This window comes from Zea mays, chromosome 5, assembly GCF_902167145.1.
Source record: "Zea mays cultivar B73 chromosome 5, Zm-B73-REFERENCE-NAM-5.0, whole genome shotgun sequence".
In the NCBI taxonomy this organism is placed as follows: domain Eukaryota; kingdom Viridiplantae; phylum Streptophyta; class Magnoliopsida; order Poales; family Poaceae; genus Zea; species Zea mays.
The window spans coordinates 188,541,717-188,566,270 of record NC_050100.1 but is presented as its reverse complement, the minus strand read 5'-3'; positions in this window follow the sequence as shown (position 1 = coordinate 188,566,270).

Below are 24,554 nucleotides of genomic sequence, written 5' to 3'. Positions count from 1 at the left end.
GCTCTCAATGTGTTGCTCAGAATTAGACCCTGTAAAAAGAAGGGAGACAAAGGATCAGCACAAGAATAAAGGACACAAGAAATAATTTGTCTATAAGTCCATAGCTTCCGTACCTTCAGGCTATTGTACGCAAGGATGTCTATGAGGTCATCCTTCGACATGGCAGAGAAGCCAGCTTCAAGCTTCAGAAATCCAATAATTTTTGCCATCTCCCAGCAAACAGATATTTCCTTGTTGTACGGGAGACAGTATAGAAAATCATCTTCATCGGTGCCATTGTACACCAAGGCCCCCTTTGGGTATTTCAGTTCCCGAGCGTAGTGTTTGGCTTCCGTGATTTCTTCTTCAGATAACCTTTTCCCCAAAGCATGTCGAATAATAAAGTCAAGGTCTTCAGAAGATGCTTTGGGAATAGGAGATTTAACTTTTTTGGGCGCGTCTTTCTTCTTGAGAGCCAAACCAGCATCTGAAGATCCTTGTTTAGTTCTCTGCTCAGTTCCAGCAGGCCCTGCTTCGGTTCCAACGTGAACTGTAGCAGCTTCGGTTCCAACGTGAACTGTAGCAGCTTCGGCAGTCTCTTTAGCAGGGGCAGGAGTCAATGCCCTTATCGTTTCTAGGATGGCGTCCAGCATGCTATCCATTCTCCTCCTCTTAGGAGTTACTGCAGGATCCTTTGATACCTTCAGCAATTCTGGCTCTGCTGGTGGGCTCAAGATTTTTGGCAGCCCTACTGTTTCCCCTAGCTCTGGCTCTTTGGTCGCCTTTTCTTTGGCTTCGGCACCATGTTTTAGTATTTCGACTGACATGGCTGCAGGAACCTTTGGCAATTCAGTCAATTCCCCTGGGGCCAGCAGGAACAGGCTATTCTACCTCAGCACTGGAAGATGTCCCTTCACCAAGCTTCGGCACTGTGGCTGTTTCAATGTATCTAGGCCGGTGCGTTAAAACCTTAATCTTTTTGCCCTTCGGCATAGCAGAAATGGCCGAAATGGCAGCTTTTCTTTTCTTTCCCTACTTTCGTGAGGGATAGCTATAATCAGGGTATACGAAACCAATGATGTAAAAAACTCTATTCAACCTTTTCTTGCCTCGACCTTCGAAGGCCAAGGTCATTGCATCATCTTCTGCCCTTGTATAGGCCCCAAGCAATTCATCACTGGTTGCCTCAATACTGCTCAACCACTCATCGTTTGGCTCATCAAACTCGCCTCTATATCTGAAGGTATATTTTAAATAGACCAGGCCGCCCTGACTAGACCCGGCAGCAGCCCCCTTCGGCATCTCCCACTCACTTACGAGCGGCCATACTCTGTAAGCGATGTGTTCTTGAACCAAGTCTCTTGTGACAATAAAGGTGCACACAGTGTTGAAGCTTCTCTGGCATGCTTCTATATCATTCCCAAGAGCAGTGGCTGGCCTCCTGATGCCGAAGCGAGACCAAATGGGGCGTTGAATAATCCCTCTTATATCTTCCCTCTCAACTAAGTTATTCTTCACGTAAAACCACTCTTCCATCCAGGCTCCTGGCCACCTTTTCCGAAATGTTGGAACTAGATAACTTACATCAGAGCGAGGCACAAAGCCATAACAGCCGAAGTTGTTGTGATACTGCTCCTTGCCAGTAGCCTTCGTTTCATACAGCAGCTCGTGCATATTGCAGAAGCATTTTGCGCTTGGTTCTAGCCCTTGGCTTCTCACAGCCCAAACAAAAACCCCCATCCTGATAATGGCTTCAGGGGTAATCTGGTGAAGGAAAATTTTGAAGGTCTTCAGTACATCAACCAGGAATTTGCTTAACAGGAACCGAAGCCCTGCCTTCATGAAGCTCCTGTAAACAACCACTTCATCTTCTTCGGGAGCAAGGGCAGCACTATCCCCTCCAGCTCTCACAATGGAAATATCTCGGAAATATCTCCCTTTCATAGCATCAATTTGACTCTGCTTAATGGATGATTTTCCGAAGATGGTGTGACTTGGTCTCCAGGGCTGATTTTTAGCACTTCGTCTTCACTTTCCATATCAAAACTTTCGCTATCGTCAGAATCTTCAGACAAATCAGCTAGCATTTCGTTTGTAATCTTCTCTGTGTTTGTCTTCTCCATAGCCTCGTAAAAACCAGCTAATGCAGGATCAACAACCTTCTTCTCGTCAGCCATTTGATGGGCACTTGAACAAATGTCGAAGCTCACAAAACAAGCGAAATCTGATAGAGGATGAAAATTAAAATAGCACAAACGATTGAGATGGCGCAGCAAATGGTGTCGTTGCGGGTTCCTATTTATACGCCTAGTGCATTGCAACTTGGCGGGCCCTATATGTCATTGACTTTCGCTATTCTAGCGAAGGGAAGGTGTTTTTTTGGACCTTTGGCTAAAGGCCTTCGTTCACGTTGCAGTCTGAATTTGTTAAATGCAAAAACAAATTAACACTGCGAGGGGCTACTGTTGGGGGCCTTCCTCTTTCGAAGGTCCTCAAAAACTTAACTAACATGTTTTTCAGTATAACATAGACTGTTACAGGAGGCTTCGGCTTTGAGATGAAGGTGTGTGTAGTATGAAGGTGTAGTCTGAACGAAGGACAAGTTAGCTCCGAAGATGTGGTTGAAGAAGCTTCGGCTTAGCGCGATGACGATGATAAAAGCAGAAACTGACCTAAAGGAGAAAAGACTGTTTAGTCCTCGACAGCTTGCTTTATGGTCAACAGTAAATGTCATGGACATGAATGTAATTTTGTTCAGACTGTGTCCTGTGCCTATAAATAGATGAACAGTAACACCGTACTGTTCACGCAGAATTGTAATCTCTCTTGCATCACCTTCACTTTTTACCTTCTGCCAAGCCGAAGGTACGAATGTAATATAAATATCATTGATATTTATTCATGTTTATAAGAATAAGAGTATAAATAATCTAATGACTTTGTATGATTGTTTATATTCTTTTCATGTTTTGTATATCTTTATTTTATATCTTTACCCACTAAAATGATGAAGGTATGCCCTTCTTGACCTTCATCTGAAGAACATTATATCCCAGGGGAAATAATGCTTCGAAGGACAAAGGTCTTTAATCGTTAGCAATTGTGTTGCTTTGTTCTTGGTGTATAGCATTCAAGAGCAAGGACCAACAACTCGTCTTTCTTCTCTTCCATTGCTTTGAATGCAACGGGTTGCACCTCGGGTGTAGTGGTGGCGCCTTGCTCCAAGTCGACAATATATTTGGAGTCTTTGATCATAAGTTCAAAGCTCACAAACTTGCCAATCACTTCCTCGGGAGACATCTGTTTATATCTAGGATCCCCACGAATTAAATTAATTTGAGTAGGATTACGAAAAATGCGGGATCTTAGAATAACCTTGACCATTTCATGGTCATCCCATTTGGTGCTCCCGAGGTTGCGCACTTGATTCACCATTGTTTTGAGCCGATTCACTGATTGTACATCGCTTGCGGCTCTTCTCCTTTGTTGAGGACGAATCGACCGAGCTCTCCCTCGATCGTCACCCGCTTGGTGATCTTGGTCACCTCGTCCCCTTCATGTGCCGTTTTTGTAATACTCAAAATTGTTTACAAGGAATAAATAGTGATTTCCCTATTGTATGTGCCATAATTGCATCATAAAAAGAGCATACCAAAAAAAAATTATGAGGGATTAATTAAAACAAATGATACTAAAATAAAATAAAGTGCATCATGTTGGAGTTTATATGTTTGTGCATTAAATAAAAATAATAATAATATAAAAATAACTAGAAATTGAATTAAGCCCTAAATTAAACCTAGGGTTTTTGAAAATGAGAAGAAGAGAAATGATATAAAAATATAAATAATATAATTGTATTTCCAAAACTTGTATTTTAATTTCTCAATATGATTTGAGAATAAATTTGACACAAATTTGAATTTAAAAATTCGAATTCAAATTGGAATTGGAAATAGAAAATAAAAATCAAATGAAAAGAAAATAAATCAAAAAGGGAAAGGAGAATAAAAGAAAAGGAATAAAACCCTAACTGGGCCGACTATCTCCATTTCGGCCCAGCTCCACACTCCCCCTCTGCGCAGCCCGGGCGGGAACGTGATTGCGCTGTGAGCCACTGACCGGTGGGTCCCACGTACAGTCTCACCGTTTCACGCGCGCGCACACAGGTGCTCGCTGCCTTGTGGGGTCGGGTCGTCAGATCTCTCTCTTCCCCGCTTTCCTCGCGTCGGTAACAAACCCGCCGAGCTACTCGCTGACTCCGCGCGCCATACCCGCCGCGCGAGATCCGCGGTCTCGGGTGACCCACGACTCCTCCTCCTGACTCATCCGCGCAAGAGATAAAAAGCCTCTCGGTTGCTCGAGAGCTGCTTGAACCCATCCCTCTGCCATCTCTGAGAACTGAAAGCAAACAAAACCCGCCACCGTTACCGTTCTTTTCCGGCGTCGAAATTGGACATTCCGTGCCAAAGCTAGAAGGCCGGGTGGGCGCGGAAAGGCTTCTGCCCCAACGAATCTACCGAACCGTGCCCGAGGGCCGAGCAATTTCTCGCCGTAGTACTACACCGCCGCGGCAGCCGCGGAATCGCGGGGTCCGGCTTCGTCGTCGCTTCAACCCTTCGGTATGGCCTTCAACCACCTTTACCGCGTTTGTAGGAACGTCATGCATCTATCCATTGTAGTTCGGGGCACCGTAGCGTCGCTTGGGTAGCTCACCGGACTTCTCTGCCCGGGATAACGCGGTGCGCCGTGGACCGAGTCTTGCAGTTGATGTCGGCCGAAATTTGCTTGGGAATTGTGTTCAGGGAGTCGTCAATCTCGTGGGGGTCGAACGAATTTGGGTCTGGCGCTCGGGTTGGCCGGAATCGTGGGCTCCGGTGACCCCGCCGCCGTGCGCGGTGGCTAGTTGGGTGGCTCGGGCAGGGTTGAAGACGAGGCTTCCGCGGCCGTTGGATCAAGATCTGGCGGTCACAAGCTCATACCGGTTCAACGTGCAGATCCAGCCATTGACCTCAATCGGGCGGCTGAAACAAGTCTAGGTTAATGAACCGTAGAACTCACCAGTCCCAAAGAAGAAAGGTTTGAAGTTGAAGTTGCAGTAACTACCACCATCAGACTAGCAGCATTCTTAGTCGATGAGAAGTTTGTTGGTGAAAGCATCCGTGCGGTTAGAGATTTTTCCGGATGTCTTTGCAGAGGAGTTACCAGGGATGCCATCGGAGAGGGAAGTTGAGTTTGCCATAGATCTCTTACCTGGAACTGCTCCTATTTCTAAATGGACATATAAGATGTTTGTAGAAGAGTTAAAGGAACTTAAGAAGCAGTTAACTGAGTTACAAGAGGCTGGGTACATTCGTTCGAGTCTTCACCTTGGAGAGCACCAGTTTTGTTTGTGCAGAAGAAAGAAGAATCGCAAGGGATGTGCGTGGATTATAGGACCCTTAATGATGGCACTGTGAAGAAAAAGTACCCGTTACCCCGCATTGAGGACTTATTTGGTCAGATGAGAGGTGCCAGGGTATTCTCGAAGATTGATCTCCGATCCGGTTACCATCAGATGAGGATTAGACCATCGGATATTCCCAAGACGGCTTTCTCGACTCGATATGGATTATATGAGTTTACGGTTATGTCGTTTGGATTAACCAATGCACCAGCTTATTTTATGAATTTGATGAACAAAGTGTTTATGGAGTATTTGGACAGATTCGTCGTGGTGTTTATCGACGATATTCTGATCTATTCTAGGAATGAAAGTGATTATGAACAACATCTAAGGTTGGTGCTACAAAAGCTGCGAGATAATCAACTCTACGCTAAGTTCAGCAAGTGCGAGTTTTGGATTGGCAAGGTGCCATTTCTTGGACATATCATTTCTAATGAAGGAATATCAATGGATCCTGCTAAAAGTCAAGGAGATAGTGGTGTGGAGCATACCCACTACAGTTACGAAGATTTGGAGTTTCTTGGGACTTGCAGGATATTATCGAAGATTTATTAAAGGATTCTCTAAAATTGCTAAGCCTATGACCTCACTTCTGGAGAAGGAAAGAGAGTTTAAGTGGGACGAGAAGTGCCAAGACAGCTTTGATCATAAAGAAGAGATTGATGTCACCACCAGTGTTGGTTATGCCAGATCTACAGAAGGGATTTGACATTTATTGTGATGCATGTGGCTAAGGCTTGGGATGTGTGCTTATGCAAGAAGGACATGTGATTGCCTACGTGTCTCGTCAGTTACGGAAAGTATGAGTTGAACTACCCCACTCATGACTTGGAAATTGGCAGCCGTTGTAGATGCGCTTAGGATTTGGAGACATTATATTATGGGAACTAAGTGCCAAGTATATACGGATCATAAGAGTTTGAAGTATATATTCACTCAGAAGGATCTCAACCTTAGGCAACGCCGTTGGTTGGAGCTTATTAAGGATTATGATTTGGAGATTCACTATCACCCGGGCAAGGCAAATTTGGTTGCAGATGCCTTGAGTCGAAAGGAGCATGTTCATTCAGCTATTGTTGCCCAGCTACCTGATGAGATTGTCGAGGACTTCAGGAGACTCAACCTGGGGATAGTTGCTCATACTAAAGGAGTTACGATTGATGTGGAACCTACTTTGGAGCAAGAAATCCGCAAAGGTCAACTTGATGATGCTAAAATAAAAGAAATTAAGGATCTGATTATTGTGGGTCGAGTTCCGGAATTCACGGAAGATGAGCAAGGCACAGTATGGTTCAAGGATCGAATATGTGTCCCTGAGATTGATAGTTTTCGTGAGACTATTTTAAAAGAGGCCCATGACTCGGATTATTCTATTCATCCTGGTAGTACCAAGACGTATCAGGATTTGAAGTAGAAATACTGGTGGTATGGATTGAAGAGAGATGTGGCTGCACAAGTGGCTATGTGCGATGTGTGTCAAAGAGTTAAGGCTAAACACCAGAGGCCAGCTAGATTATTGCACCCACTTAAGATACCCGAGTGGAAGTGGGAAGAGATTGGTATGGACTTCATGACTGGATTGCCTCGCACCCAGAAAGGATATGATGCAATATGGGTGATTGTGGATAGATTGACTAAAGTGGCTCACTTTATTCCTGTCAAGACTACTTATAAAGGTTCTCAACTAGCAGAGTTATATATGGCTCGGATTGTGTGTTTGCATGGAGTACCAAAGAAGATCATGTCTGATCGAGGTTCGCAGTTTACCTCAAGATTTTGGAGAAGCTTTCATGAGAATATGAGTACAAAGTTGAATTTCAGTATAGCTTATCACCCTCAGACTGATGGACAGACTGAAAGGACTAATCAAGTATTGGAAGATATGTTGAGAGCTTGTGCCCTTCAGCATGGTAGTAGTTGGGACAAGAGTCTACCTTATGCTGAGTTCTCATATAATAATAGCTATCAGGCCAGTTTGAAGATGTCACCGTTTGAGGCTTTGTATGGCAGAAAGTGCAGAACTCCCTTGTATTGGAATCAAACTGGTGAAAGGCAGTTGTTTGGGCCTGAGATTATACAAGAAGCAGAAGAACAAGTTCAGCAAATAAGGGAGAATTTGAGAACTGCACAATCCAGGCAGAAAAGCTATGCTGATACCCGGAGAAGACTACTTGAGTTTAAGGAGGGAGATTATGTCTATTTGAAGGTGTCACCACTCCGGGGTATGAGGAGATTTAAAGTTAAAGGAAAATTGTCCCCTCGCTATATTGGACCATTCTTGATCTCTAGGAGAGTTGGAGAGATGGCCTACCAACTTGAGTTACCTGCTAGTCTATCAGATGTGCATAATGTGTTCCACGTGTCTCAACTTAAGAAGTGTCTCCGTGTTCCCGAGGAACAGTTACCCATGGAAGAGCTCAGTGTTCAAGGTGATTTGACTTACACGGAGTGCCCGATCAAGATTTTGGATACTTTGACTCGGGTTACGAGAAATAAGGTGATAAAGATGTGCAAAGTTCAATGGAGCCACCACGGTGAAGATGAAGCAACTTGGGAAAGAGAAAAAGAGCTTCGCATAGATTTTCCTCATCTTTTCCCTAGATCTTCTTAAATCTCGAGGACGAGATTATTTTTAAGGGGGGTAGGATTTGTAATACTCAAAATTGTTTACAAGGAATAAATAGTGATTTCCCTATTGTATGTGCCATAATTGCATCATAAAAAGAGCATACCAAAAAAAAATTATGAGGGATTAATTAAAACAAATGATACTAAAATAAAATAAAGTGCATCATGTTGGAGTTTATATGTTTGTGCATTAAATAAAAATAATAATAATATAAAAATAACTAGAAATTGAATTAAGCCCTAAATTAAACCTAGGGTTTTTGAAAATGAGAAGAAGAGAAATGATATAAAAATATAAATAATATAATTGTATTTCCAAAACTTGTATTTTAATTTCTCAATATGATTTGAGAATAAATTTGACACAAATTTGAATTTAAAAATTCGAATTCAAATTGGAATTGGAAATAGAAAATAAAAATCAAATGAAAAGAAAATAAATCAAAAAGGGAAAGGAGAATAAAAGAAAAGGAATAAAACCCTAACTGGGCCGACTATCTCCATTTCGGCCCAGCTCCACACTCCCCCTCTGCGCAGCCCGGGCGGGAACGTGATTGCGCTGTGAGCCACTGACCGGTGGGTCCCACGTACAGTCTCACCGTTTCACGCGCGCGCACACAGGTGCTCGCTGCCTTGTGGGGTCGGGTCGTCAGATCTCTCTCTTCCCCGCTTTCCTCGCGTCGGTAACAAACCCGCCGAGCTACTCGCTGACTCCGCGCGCCATACCCGCCGCGCGAGATCCGCGGTCTCGGGTGACCCACGACTCCTCCTCCCGACTCATCCGCGCAAGAGATAAAAAGCCTCTCGGTTGCTCGAGAGCTGCTTGAACCCATCCCTCTGCCATCTCTGAGAACTGAAAGCAAACAAAACCCGCCACCGTTACCGTTCTTTTCCGGCGTCGAAATTGGACATTCCGTGCCAAAGCTAGAAGGCCGGGTGGGCGCGGAAAGGCTTCTGCCCCAACGAATCTACCGAACCGTGCCCGAGGGCCGAGCAATTTCTCGCCGTAGTACTACACCGCCGCGGCAGCCGCGGAATCGCGGGGTCCGGCTTCGTCGTCGCTTCAACCCTTCGGTATGGCCTTCAACCACCTTTACCGCGTTTGTAGGAACGTCATGCATCTATCCATTGTAGTTCGGGGCACCGTAGCGTCGCTTGGGTAGCTCACCGGACTTCTCTGCCCGGGATAACGCGGTGCGCCGTGGACCGAGTCTTGCAGTTGATGTCGGCCGAAATTTGCTTGGGAATTGTGTTCAGGGAGTCGTCAATCTCGTGGGGGTCGAACGAATTTGGGTCTGGCGCTCGGGTTGGCCGGAATCGTGGGCTCCGGTGACCCCGCCGCCGTGCGCGGTGGCTAGTTGGGTGGCTCGGGCAGGGTTGAAGACGAGGCTTCCGCGGCCGTTGGATCAAGATCTGGCGGTCACAAGCTCATACCGGTTCAACGTGCAGATCCAGCCATTGACCTCAATCGGGCGGCTGAAACAAGTCTAGGTTAATGGAAGATCTCTACCATTGGTCTCTGATCCGACGCTAGGAATTGCGTACCGGTTCGCAGAGTAGGCAATCTAATCTGATGCGTTCGTTGTAGATCGGACGGTGGATCGTGGCCCGCACCCCTTCGACTGCGCGATTTACACTTGAACCCCTCTGTTTATTCGAAATAAAACCCGCCGTCCACACCTGGGGTTTCCTGAGTCTTAGATACTCTTACACCGAGACCCCTATTTTTCCTGGTATTTGTGGCCCAATCCAGAGAACTTTGAAAATTAGAAATTAATATCAGAAATCGATTTTTAGTGCATAAATAAATGTTAAAACTTGTATAATTCATAGAAAATGCATACGAACTCCAAATTGGTCCATTCCAGTTCCTAAATTTTTGTAATAATATTGTCTACCCATTAGTGCCTCTGTTCTGTCATGACAAACACATTAAAATTATTCTTTCACTTAATCTTGTATTAAATGCATAAAACCTTAGAAAATCCATAACTTAAAATATATAACTCCAAATTTAATGATTCCAGTTCCAGTAATCTTATTTTAATGTCTAGTTTACTACTGTATATTCTATTTGCATGTTTGATGTGATGTTAATTTATGCTATGCTATGTATGAATTGTATTGATGCGAGTAGACGAGCAAGCCACCGTGGAAACTGAGGTTCAACAAGTAGAGATAGCTGAGCAGGAGCTCGTGGAAGGCAAGTTGTGCCCTTGATCACTTCTTTTACCTATTCATGTTCTTATTATTCATAATGATCTGCATAGGTTAATTTTGATGGGACCCAATAGGATACCCTAGATTTTGACTATCTTTATACCTTGTTTCACCACTGGTTTTACTACTAAATTTTTGGGTAGTACATGCTATTGCTTTATGTGGATTTGGGTATAAAGATATTTATGACTCATGACTACACTTTCTATTATCTGTTCATTATTTTATGTTCATGATAAGATCATTATGTTAATGGGAACATGGAGAACCACCCGGGAAAACAGTGCTACCACAAGGGTTTAATGGGACGCCCTTGGCTGACTAATTAGGAAAGCTAGTGGAAGACTACCTTACCCGAAAGGGGCAAGGGCAGTAGGGGAGAGGTCAGTGCGGGGAGGTCCCTGGTTGATTTTGCTGCGATGGCTGTCAGCCAGGAACCCTGTACTGGATCTTCCTATAAACTGTAGCGGGTTTTCGGAAGCTAGTGGAACTTTGTAAAGGCCTCGTAGTGGATCCCTAGCCATTCACCTCGGTAGTGTCTAAGGGCCTTGCAAACCCAGGCGACATGGGATACACGACTTGTGGGTAAAGATGCGCAACCTCTGCAGAGTGTAAAACTAGTATACTAGCCGTGCTCACGGTCAAGAGCGGCTCGGACCCTCACATGATTAATTATGGAACTTAAATTCAATTTGACATTTGCATCGCATTTGGGATTATTTTACTATTACTGTTCTTTATTATTATTAAGGTTTGGTATTTACTTACACTTAGTAACTGCTAATAAAATTTTGACCAACTTATAAAAGCAATGCTCAGCCTCAGCCTTTATTCCATTGATTAGCCTTACACTTCATGAACTCCCACCTTTGGTGAGTTCATGCCACATTATTCCCCACGACTTGTTGAGCTATGAACGTATGTGAGCTCACTCTTGCTGTCTCACACACCCCCCCACAGGAGAAGAACAGGTGGTTCAGGAGGAGCCACAAGGCGAGGAGTATGATCTGATCTAGGTGGCGTTTCTCAGTCGACATTGGCGCCGACGATCCTTAGTTCGTTTTATATTTATCTTTATTTTGTAATAAGACTTCCGCTATGTAATAAATACTCTGATGATTTATGACATTTATCTCTATACACTCTGTTATTATATATGTTGTCTTCTTGGCGCATGTATGAGGTGCACCCGGCTTTGTCCTTTAAAACCGGGTGTTACAGAAGTGGTATCAGAGGAAATGTTGACTGTAGGACGAAACCTAGATAGAAATGGACAAAACCCTTACCTACTTATCTTATTCTGATTCATTCTACACTTACCTCACTCTGATTCTTTCTACACTTATCTTGATCCTGTCTCATCTTCTACTGTTCTACTCTGATCATTCTTACCTTTTCTACTCTAAGACAAGATGGATTTCACACCTTGGAATCCTACAACTATGAACTTTTTCAGAGATAGGGAACCTAAGACGAAACTAAAATTATTTTCTCTATTAAAAATGTTGGTTGATTGTTCTGATGACCAATGCCTGATTTGCTTCTTTGATTGATTGAAATAGTATAGACGGGCATCTTAGCATGTACCACCATAAGGTAATGAATTAGCTTTAGTAGGTGACACACTTAGCTAATAAATCCCCCAAAGTAACTTGCTTCGTAATCACTGCCTTGTCTACAATCCTTTCTTTCGTCCCCTGTGTTTCTAACCCAGATGGGCGACCCCTATAGTGTTAGAAGAGAGCACTATAGACGTGATCCTTGGTATGTCATGGTTAAGAAAGGCAAAGGCAGTATATACACTATGCTAAGTGAACCGTAGAACTCACCAGTCCCAAAGAAGAAAGGTTTGAAGTTGAAGTTGCAGTAACTACCACCATCAGACTAGCAGCATTCTTAGTCGATGAGAAGTTTGTTGGTGAAAGCATCCGTGCGGTTAGAGATTTTTCCGGATGTCTTTGCAGAGGAGTTACCAGGGATGCCATCGGAGAGGGAAGTTGAGTTTGCCATAGATCTCTTACCTGGAACTGCTCCTATTTCTAAATGGACATATAAGATGTTTGTAGAAGAGTTAAAGGAACTTAAGAAGCAGTTAACTGAGTTACAAGAGGCTGGGTACATTCGTTCGAGTCTTCACCTTGGAGAGCACCAGTTTTGTTTGTGCAGAAGAAAGAAGAATCGCAAGGGATGTGCGTGGATTATAGGACCCTTAATGATGGCACTGTGAAGAAAAAGTACCCGTTACCCCGCATTGAGGACTTATTTGGTCAGATGAGAGGTGCCAGGGTATTCTCGAAGATTGATCTCCGATCCGGTTACCATCAGATGAGGATTAGACCATCGGATATTCCCAAGACGGCTTTCTCGACTCGATATGGATTATATGAGTTTACGGTTATGTCGTTTGGATTAACCAATGCACCAGCTTATTTTATGAATTTGATGAACAAAGTGTTTATGGAGTATTTGGACAGATTCGTCGTGGTGTTTATCGACGATATTCTGATCTATTCTAGGAATGAAAGTGATTATGAACAACATCTAAGGTTGGTGCTACAAAAGCTGCGAGATAATCAACTCTACGCTAAGTTCAGCAAGTGCGAGTTTTGGATTGGCAAGGTGCCATTTCTTGGACATATCATTTCTAATGAAGGAATATCAATGGATCCTGCTAAAAGTCAAGGAGATAGTGGTGTGGAGCATACCCACTACAGTTACGAAGATTTGGAGTTTCTTGGGACTTGCAGGATATTATCGAAGATTTATTAAAGGATTCTCTAAAATTGCTAAGCCTATGACCTCACTTCTGGAGAAGGAAAGAGAGTTTAAGTGGGACGAGAAGTGCCAAGACAGCTTTGATCATAAAGAAGAGATTGATGTCACCACCAGTGTTGGTTATGCCAGATCTACAGAAGGGATTTGACATTTATTGTGATGCATGTGGCTAAGGCTTGGGATGTGTGCTTATGCAAGAAGGACATGTGATTGCCTACGTGTCTCGTCAGTTACGGAAAGTATGAGTTGAACTACCCCACTCATGACTTGGAAATTGGCAGCCGTTGTAGATGCGCTTAGGATTTGGAGACATTATATTATGGGAACTAAGTGCCAAGTATATACGGATCATAAGAGTTTGAAGTATATATTCACTCAGAAGGATCTCAACCTTAGGCAACGCCGTTGGTTGGAGCTTATTAAGGATTATGATTTGGAGATTCACTATCACCCGGGCAAGGCAAATTTGGTTGCAGATGCCTTGAGTCGAAAGGAGCATGTTCATTCAGCTATTGTTGCCCAGCTACCTGATGAGATTGTCGAGGACTTCAGGAGACTCAACCTGGGGATAGTTGCTCATACTAAAGGAGTTACGATTGATGTGGAACCTACTTTGGAGCAAGAAATCCGCAAAGGTCAACTTGATGATGCTAAAATAAAAGAAATTAAGGATCTGATTATTGTGGGTCGAGTTCCGGAATTCACGGAAGATGAGCAAGGCACAGTATGGTTCAAGGATCGAATATGTGTCCCTGAGATTGATAGTTTTCGTGAGACTATTTTAAAAGAGGCCCATGACTCGGATTATTCTATTCATCCTGGTAGTACCAAGACGTATCAGGATTTGAAGTAGAAATACTGGTGGTATGGATTGAAGAGAGATGTGGCTGCACAAGTGGCTATGTGCGATGTGTGTCAAAGAGTTAAGGCTAAACACCAGAGGCCAGCTAGATTATTGCACCCACTTAAGATACCCGAGTGGAAGTGGGAAGAGATTGGTATGGACTTCATGACTGGATTGCCTCGCACCCAGAAAGGATATGATGCAATATGGGTGATTGTGGATAGATTGACTAAAGTGGCTCACTTTATTCCTGTCAAGACTACTTATAAAGGTTCTCAACTAGCAGAGTTATATATGGCTCGGATTGTGTGTTTGCATGGAGTACCAAAGAAGATCATGTCTGATCGAGGTTCGCAGTTTACCTCAAGATTTTGGAGAAGCTTTCATGAGAATATGAGTACAAAGTTGAATTTCAGTATAGCTTATCACCCTCAGACTGATGGACAGACTGAAAGGACTAATCAAGTATTGGAAGATATGTTGAGAGCTTGTGCCCTTCAGCATGGTAGTAGTTGGGACAAGAGTCTACCTTATGCTGAGTTCTCATATAATAATAGCTATCAGGCCAGTTTGAAGATGTCACCGTTTGAGGCTTTGTATGGCAGAAAGTGCAGAACTCCCTTGTATTGGAATCAAACTGGTGAAAGGCAGTTGTTTGGGCCTGAGATTATACAAGAAGCAGAAGAACAAGTTCAGCAAATAAGGGAGAATTTGAGAACTGCACAATCCAGGCAGAAAAGCTATGCTGATACCCGGAGAAGACTACTTGAGTTTAAGGAGGGAGATTATGTCTATTTGAAGGTGTCACCACTCCGGGGTATGAGGAGATTTAAAGTTAAAGGAAAATTGTCCCCTCGCTATATTGGACCATTCTTGATCTCTAGGAGAGTTGGAGAGATGGCCTACCAACTTGAGTTACCTGCTAGTCTATCAGATGTGCATAATGTGTTCCACGTGTCTCAACTTAAGAAGTGTCTCCGTGTTCCCGAGGAACAGTTACCCATGGAAGAGCTCAGTGTTCAAGGTGATTTGACTTACACGGAGTGCCCGATCAAGATTTTGGATACTTTGACTCGGGTTACGAGAAATAAGGTGATAAAGATGTGCAAAGTTCAATGGAGCCACCACGGTGAAGATGAAGCAACTTGGGAAAGAGAAAAAGAGCTTCGCATAGATTTTCCTCATCTTTTCCCTAGATCTTCTTAAATCTCGAGGACGAGATTATTTTTAAGGGGGGTAGGATTTGTAATACTCAAAATTGTTTACAAGGAATAAATAGTGATTTCCCTATTGTATGTGCCATAATTGCATCATAAAAAGAGCATACCAAAAAAAAATTATGAGGGATTAATTAAAACAAATGATACTAAAATAAAATAAAGTGCATCATGTTGGAGTTTATATGTTTGTGCATTAAATAAAAATAATAATAATATAAAAATAACTAGAAATTGAATTAAGCCCTAAATTAAACCTAGGGTTTTTGAAAATGAGAAGAAGAGAAATGATATAAAAATATAAATAATATAATTGTATTTCCAAAACTTGTATTTTAATTTCTCAATATGATTTGAGAATAAATTTGACACAAATTTGAATTTAAAAATTCGAATTCAAATTGGAATTGGAAATAGAAAATAAAAATCAAATGAAAAGAAAATAAATCAAAAAGGGAAAGGAGAATAAAAGAAAAGGAATAAAACCCTAACTGGGCCGACTATCTCCATTTCGGCCCAGCTCCACACTCCCCCTCTGCGCAGCCCGGGCGGGAACGTGATTGCGCTGTGAGCCACTGACCGGTGGGTCCCACGTACAGTCTCACCGTTTCACGCGCGCGCACACAGGTGCTCGCTGCCTTGTGGGGTCGGGTCGTCAGATCTCTCTCTTCCCCGCTTTCCTCGCGTCGGTAACAAACCCGCCGAGCTACTCGCTGACTCCGCGCGCCATACCCGCCGCGCGAGATCCGCGGTCTCGGGTGACCCACGACTCCTCCTCCCGACTCATCCGCGCAAGAGATAAAAAGCCTCTCGGTTGCTCGAGAGCTGCTTGAACCCATCCCTCTGCCATCTCTGAGAACTGAAAGCAAACAAAACCCGCCACCGTTACCGTTCTTTTCCGGCGTCGAAATTGGACATTCCGTGCCAAAGCTAGAAGGCCGGGTGGGCGCGGAAAGGCTTCTGCCCCAACGAATCTACCGAACCGTGCCCGAGGGCCGAGCAATTTCTCGCCGTAGTACTACACCGCCGCGGCAGCCGCGGAATCGCGGGGTCCGGCTTCGTCGTCGCTTCAACCCTTCGGTATGGCCTTCAACCACCTTTACCGCGTTTGTAGGAACGTCATGCATCTATCCATTGTAGTTCGGGGCACCGTAGCGTCGCTTGGGTAGCTCACCGGACTTCTCTGCCCGGGATAACGCGGTGCGCCGTGGACCGAGTCTTGCAGTTGATGTCGGCCGAAATTTGCTTGGGAATTGTGTTCAGGGAGTCGTCAATCTCGTGGGGGTCGAACGAATTTGGGTCTGGCGCTCGGGTTGGCCGGAATCGTGGGCTCCGGTGACCCCGCCGCCGTGCGCGGTGGCTAGTTGGGTGGCTCGGGCAGGGTTGAAGACGAGGCTTCCGCGGCCGTTGGATCAAGATCTGGCGGTCACAAGCTCATACCGGTTCAACGTGCAGATCCAGCCATTGACCTCAATCGGGCGGCTGAAACAAGTCTAGGTTAATGGAAGATCTCTACCATTGGTCTCTGATCCGACGCTAGGAATTGCGTACCGGTTCGCAGAGTAGGCAATCTAATCTGATGCGTCCGTTGTAGATCGGACGGTGGATCGTGGCCCGCACCCCTTCGACTGCGCGATTTACACTTGAACCCCTCTGTTTATTCGAAATAAAACCCGCCGTCCACACCTGGGGTTTCCTGAGTCTTAGATACTCTTACACCGAGACCCCTATTTTTCCTGGTATTTGTGGCCCAATCCAGAGAACTTTGAAAATTAGAAATTAATATCAGAAATCGATTTTTAGTGCATAAATAAATGTTAAAACTTGTATAATTCATAGAAAATGCATACGAACTCCAAATTGGTCCATTCCAGTTCCTAAATTTTTGTAATAATATTGTCTACCCATTAGTGCCTCTGTTCTGTCATGACAAACACATTAAAATTATTCTTTCACTTAATCTTGTATTAAATGCATAAAACCTTAGAAAATCCATAACTTAAAATATATAACTCCAAATTTAATGATTCCAGTTCCAGTAATCTTATTTTAATGTCTAGTTTACTACTGTATATTCTATTTGCATGTTTGATGTGATGTTAATTTATGCTATGCTATGTATGAATTGTATTGATGCGAGTAGACGAGCAAGCCACCGTGGAAACTGAGGTTCAACAAGTAGAGATAGCTGAGCAGGAGCTCGTGGAAGGCAAGTTGTGCCCTTGATCACTTCTTTTACCTATTCATGTTCTTATTATTCATAATGATCTGCATAGGTTAATTTTGATGGGACCCAATAGGATACCCTAGATTTTGACTATCTTTATACCTTGTTTCACCACTGGTTTTACTACTAAATTTTTGGGTAGTACATGCTATTGCTTTATGTGGATTTGGGTATAAAGATATTTATGACTCATGACTACACTTTCTATTATCTGTTCATTATTTTATGTTCATGATAAGATCATTATGTTAATGGGAACATGGAGAACCACCCGGGAAAACAGTGCTACCACAAGGGTTTAATGGGACGCCCTTGGCTGACTAATTAGGAAAGCTAGTGGAATACTACCTTACCCGAAAGGGGCAAGGGCAGTAGGGGAGAGGTCAGTGCGGGGAGGTCCCTGGTTGATTTTGCTGCGATGGCTGTCAGCCAGGAACCCTGTACTGGATCTTCCTATAAACTGTAGCGGGTTTTCGGAAGCTAGTGGAACTTTGTAAAGGCCTCGTAGTGGATCCCTAGCCATTCACCTCGGTAGTGTCTAAGGGCCTTGCAAACCCAGGCGACATGGGATACACGACTTGTGGGTAAAGATGCGCAACCTCTGCAGAGTGTAAAACTAGTATACTAGCCGTGCTCACGGTCAAGAGCGGCTCGGACCCTCACATGATTAATTATGGAACTTAAATTCAATTTGACATTTGCATCGCATTTGGGATTATTTTACTATTACTGTTCTTTATTATTATTAAGGTTTGGTATTTACTTACACTTAGTAACTGCTAATAAAATTTTGACCAACTTATAAAAGCAATGCTCAGCCTCAGCCTTTATTCCATTGATTAGCCTTACACTTCATGAACTCCCACCTTTGGTGAGTTCATGCCACATTATTCCCCACGACTTGTTGAGCTATGAACGTATGTGAGCTCACTCTTGCTGTCTCACACACCCCCCCACAGGAGAAGAACAGGTGGTTCAGGAGGAGCCACAAGGCGAGGAGTATGATCTGATCTAGGTGGCGTTTCTCAGTCGACATTGGCGCCGACGATCCTTAGTTCGTTTTATATTTATCTTTATTTTGTAATAAGACTTCCGCTATGTAATAAATACTCTGATGATTTATGACATTTATCTCTATACACTCTGTTATTATATATGTTGTCTTCTTGGCGCATGTATGAGGTGCACCCGGCTTTGTCCTTTAAAACCGGGTGTTACAGTTTTGAGGACGTCCCGAATTTCTTTGGCATTTTTCAACCCTTGCACCTTATTGTACTCCTCTCGACACAAGGAGGCGAGGAGTATAGAAGTGTTTTGGGAGTTAAAAAGCCTAATTTGGGCGGCCTCGTCTGAGTCGTAGTCCTCGTCGCCCACTTGTGGTGCCTGCGCTCCAAACCTAACAATATCCCATATGCTTTCATGGAGTGAGGTTAGATGGTGCCTCATTTTATCACTCCAAATTCAATAATCTTCACCATCAAAATATGGTGGTTTGCCTAGGGGTACCGAAAGTAGAGGAGCACGCTTTGGAATGCGAGGATAGCGAAGAAGCATCTTGCTATACTTCTTTCTCGTGGTGCTTCGAAGTTGTAGACTCGGCGCTGGATGTGGAAGGTGATGAAGAGTCGATCTCATAGTAGACCACCTTCTTCATTTTCTTTTTCTTCTTGTCACCCTTCCTATGTGACTTGATGGAGGAAGAGGATTCCTCCTTGTATTTGTCGTCGGACTCCCTTGATAGAGTCTTTCCCGAGCCTATCGCCTTGTTGCCGGTGATAATCTCCCTCTTGGCGCGATCTCCAGACATCACTTCGAGTTTGTTAGACTCTTAATGAAGCACTAGTTCTTATACCAATTGAAAGTCGCCTAGAGGGGGGTGAATAGGCGAAACCTGAAATTTACAAACTTTAAGCATGCACTAAGGCCGGGGTTAGCGTTAGAATTAAATCAGAGTTAGAAAGATAGTTCTCCTTGCTTAGAGTTGCTCAATCAATGCAGATGACGTTTGGGAGCAAACTCAAATTAATATGAGCAAGGGAAATTTTAGAGAGAGGAATGAGGGGAAACAAATCAAGTGAAGATCAATGCAAGTGAACACGGTGATTTGTTTACTGAGGTTCGGTTCCAAAGAACCTAGTCCCCGTTGAGGAGGCCACAAAGGCCGGGTCTATTCCAACCCTTTCCCTCTCTCAATCGGTCACACAGACCGGTCGAGGCTTCTCCTTAATCACTTGGGTCACTAAGACCCCGCAAGGATCACCACACACTTAGGTGTCTCTTGCTAGCTTTACAAAGCACTTATAAGAATAAGAATGGAGAAGGAGAAAGCAATCCAAGCAACAAGAGCAACAAAAGAACACAAAACACCCTCTCTCAAGTCACTAATGAATTGAGTTGATTTGGTGGCTTGGAGAGGATTTGATCTATTGAATGTGTCTTGGAGTGAATGTTATTGCTCTTGTATTGAATGAGAACTTCAGAAAACTTGGATGCCATTGAAGGAGGTGGTTGGGGGGTATTTATAGCCTGCAACCACTTCCTAGCTATTGGCTGAGTTTGCTGTCGATGGGCACACCGGACAGTCTGGTGGTGCATCAAACAGGTACTTTTCACTGTCCGGTGCGTGCCACATCAGCACGCTCGTTGGGGTTTGGAGCTGTCGACCGTTGAAGTCCTTTGTCCTATAGTTGCACCGGACAGTCCGGTGCCACACCGGACATGCTCTGACTTCTGCCGTGCACTGTTCACTTTTGGCAGTCGACCATTGGCACCAGGTTACCGTTGCTCAGTTGGCTCACCAGACATGTCCAATGCACACCGTTTAGTTCGGTGAATTATAGCAGAGCGCGCCCTAGGAAAACCCGAGAGTGGCTAGTTCGAGTGGAGCTCGGCCTGGGGCACCAGACACTGTCCGGTGCGCCACTTGCAGCGCACTCTCAAGTCTTTGCTCCATATTTATTTGAGTCCTCAACTAAATTTCTTTCTTGGTTTGTGTTGAACCTTATGCACCTGAGATAAATGACATCTAAGCAAACTAATTAGTTCATGTGGTTTGTGATGGACGTCAACCACCAAAATCGATTATAGGAAATGATAAAGCCCATTTCCCTTTTAGGTAGCACCAAAGGAGGCATCTGAACCGACTCCCGACACTGACACACCCCCAACCAGTGAGCCTAAAGCCATGCAAATCGACGGAGAACAGGGCGGGGCCACCCTAGCCTTAGACTGGCAGACGTCGTATCTAGAATTTCTCCTTCACGGAGAACTCCCTCTCGGCAAGGCCGAGGGCAGGCGTCTGGCTCGGTGGGCGAAGACCTTCATACTACTTGGGGATGAAAAAGAGTTGTACCAACACAGCCCCTTAGGAATTCTCCAGTGGTGCATCCCCATCAGCCAGGGATAAGAATTAATAGGCGACATCCATTCGGGGGCTTGTGGACACCACGCGGCACCTCGGACCCTGTCACACCCGGATTTAAGGAACAAAGCCGGGTGCATCTCATACATGTGCCAAAGGAGACAACATATATAATCACAGAGTGTATAGAGATAAATGTCATAATAATCAGAGTACTTATTACATAGCGGATGTCTTACAAAATAAGAAATAAATATAGCAGGATCTAAAATCCATCCTTGGCGACAGAAAGCTGACTGAGAGACGCCACCTAGATCAAGTCGAATGCCTTAGTGTTAGGCGGGTCCTCTTCGACCACCTGTTCTTCTCCTGTGGGGGGATGTGAGACAGCAAGAGTGAGCTCACATACGTTCATAGCTCAACAAGTCATGGGGAATAATGTGGCATGAACTCACCAAAGGTGGGAGTTCATGAAGTGTAAGGCTGATCAACAAAGTAAAGGCTAAAGCTGAGCATTGCTTTTATAAGTTGGTCAAAATTTTATTAGCAATTACTAAGTGTAAGTAAATACCAAACCTTAATAATAATAAAGAAAGTAATAGTAAAATAATCCCAAATGTGATGCAAATGTCAAATTAAATTTAAGTTCCATAAATTAATTATCGGAGAGTCCTGAGCTGCTTGTGACCGTGAGCTCAGCTAGTATACCAGTTTTACACTCTGCAGAGATTGTACCGTGTACCCACAAGTCGTGCATCCCATGTCGCCAGGGTTAGCTAGACCCTTAGACACTACCGAGGTGAATGGCTAGGGATCCACTACGAAGTCTTTACAAAGTTCCACTAGCTTCCGAAAACCCGCTACAGTTTATGGGAAGAGCACTTGCAAGAATCCCCCGTCTGACCACCATCGCAGCAAAATCAACCCGAGAACCTCTTTGCATGCAATCCCCTACTGCCCTTGCTCCTTTCGGGTAAGGTAGTCTTCCACTAGCTTTCTTAGTTAGTTGGCCAAGGGCGTCCCATTAAACCCTTGTGGTGGCATGTGTTTCTCAAGTTAAGCTCCATGTTCCAATTAATATTAATGATCTTGACATGAACATAAATAGAATAACAAAATAACTGGAACATGGATATAATGAAGTATTAATTCCAAAACCATATAATAGCAAAAACTACCCATGTGATTCAGGGGTAACAAGGTAAAAAGGATAAACAGGCTAGGGTGACCTATTGGGTCCCATCAAAATTAAACCTATGCATTGAATAGTGATAATAAAGAATATTATTGGGTAACAAAAGTAGATCAAGGGCACAACTTGCCTTCAATGAGCTCCTGCTCAGCTACTTCTACTTGCTAAACCTCAGAATCCACGGTGGCTTGCTCGTCTACTCGCATCAACACAATACATACATAGTATAGGAAAAATTAGCATCACACCAAACATGTAATTAAAATACACAATAATAATCTAGACATTAAAATAGGATCATTGGAACTGGAATCATTAAATTTGGAGTTATATATTTTAAGTTATGAATTTCTAAAGGTTTAATGTGCTTGAAATAGGATTAAATGAGAAATACATTTTCTTACTGTTTTCATGTCAAAACAGAGACTCTAGGTGATAGACATTAACATTAAAGAATTTTAGAAATTCGAATGGATCGATTTGGATTAGAAATGAATTTTCTATGCATTTTACAAGTTTCTAGTTTTGTTTTTATATTAAAAACTAATTTCTATAATTATTTCTCCATTTTTAATCCTCTCGGGACTGGACCTTGATTTCTAAAAAGGTCAGGGGCCTATGCGTAAAAATTTCTACGACTCTGTGAACAGCCTGTGTGGACGGAGGGTTATTTACGAAAAAGTACAGGGGCTATTTACAAAGATTGCCACGGCGAAGGGGTATCTTGTAATCTCGGTCGCACAATCGCAAATGGACGCTACAGATTAGATCTGAGCCGCGGCGAACCGGTATGCGCCAGGAGCCATCCGATCCCAACTCGACGGCCCAGATCTAAAATACCCTAAATCTAATCTCAGTCGGTTATCAACAGATCGACGGTTCTGACTAGACCAGGCAAAACGGTAACCTAACATCTAATCTGGGTCGTCCGCCAATGATCCGATGGCGCACGGTTATCGCCCCAACTTGGCAGACTCGCATGGCGGCGCCGTCCCACCTCACGGTGGAGCTTTGCCGTCGTGCGCCCTGTTCCGGCCCCCAGAGTAAGCCCCTACGTGATTTCTAGCACAGATCCATGAGAGAACGATAGTGAACACGATGGGAGGGTTATTACCGGTGTTAGGAGGATTGGTGAAGCTGCCCCCCGCACGCAGTGCTTCCGCGGCGACGACACAGCGCCGGTGAGCAATCGCCCCGCTAGAGACGACGACACGGCTTGCCTAAACCACGCACGCACGAGCCACGCCTGCGCGCAGATCCGGTGCCCCTCCCTAGTCCCTAAGCCACACCAATCGATGGAATAGGCAGGCGAAGGCGGAGCGCTTCTCTCTTTCCCACTTTCTCCTCCTCGGACGAACACGACAGGATCACATAGCTGGGCGCGAGGAGCGAAACAGGTCGTGGAAGTCCTATTTATCCCCAGGGGACTTGGTCCGCAACTACCCGCGTGCAAAAGGCGGCATCAGAAGCGGTGAAGCTCGCGACGGCGACGGCGTTCGTTACGGAGAAGATGACCGAGCTGACGGGTGGGTCCTGCGTTGCAGTGTAACAGAGCCGCGGCGCAAAGGTTTCCGGTGCGCGCGTGGCATGGGGAGTGGATGACAACGTGGGCCCGCTCAGAAGAGAGCGTCCGCGCGCGAAGAAACTAACGCGTGGGGTCAGACGTGGTCCATGTGGGGCTCGCATGTCAGTGTGGGTCAAGCAGGTCGCGCGCGGGTGAGAGGTTAAGTGGGCTGAGCTGAAGGATTGAGCCCAGGCGCCTTCTTTTCTTTTTTTTCTTTTCTTCTTTTTCCCATTCCATTTTTCTTTTATTTGAATCTCAAGTTAAATTGCAATTTAAATTCAAACTTTGTGGCTCTTCATTCTCAACTATAATTGTGCAATAACAATACCAAGTCTGAAGATATTTATTTATATATTTTATTTATTTATCCATATCCTTTCTCTTTTTCTTATTTCCAAACTCTAATTTCAATTTAGGGTTTAATCCATCTTCTAGTGATTATTATCTTATTATTATTATCCTTATTATTTTATGTAATGCACAAACACAGAAAACTCCAACAAGATGCACTTTCTTTTATTTTTGTATCATTTGTTTTTATTTAATCACTATTAATTATATGTGTGCTTTTTTGATGATGCAAATAAGGCACATAAAATGAGGAGACCTCTATATAATCCTTTTATAAAATTTTGAGTATTACAAATCCTACCCCCCTTACAAAGAATCTCGTCCTCGAGATTGTTAAGAAGGACTAGGAAAGAGATAGGGAAAATCTATGCGAAGCTCTTCTTCTCTCTCCCAAGTAGCTTCATCTTCTCCGTGGTGGCTCCATTGCACTTTGCACATCTTTATAACCTTATTTCTTGTGACACGAGTCAGTGTATCAAGAATATTGTTGGGGGTATGCTTCGTAGCCGAAGATCCTGAAGAAAGGAACACCTTCGGCAGATCCTCTAAGAAGCAGTACCGAAGCTACCATTCACGAAGCTTTGGAATAGTGACATCTCAAGACGAAGGAGCGAACCGACATAAAGATGAAATGACCAGCAGATCCATGATATTTTGTGTCATGATTGTAATCGATTGTTAGGGATATAAATGTAACTTCACACAGGCTACGCCCTGTGCCTATAAATAGATGAACAGTACCCCCGTACT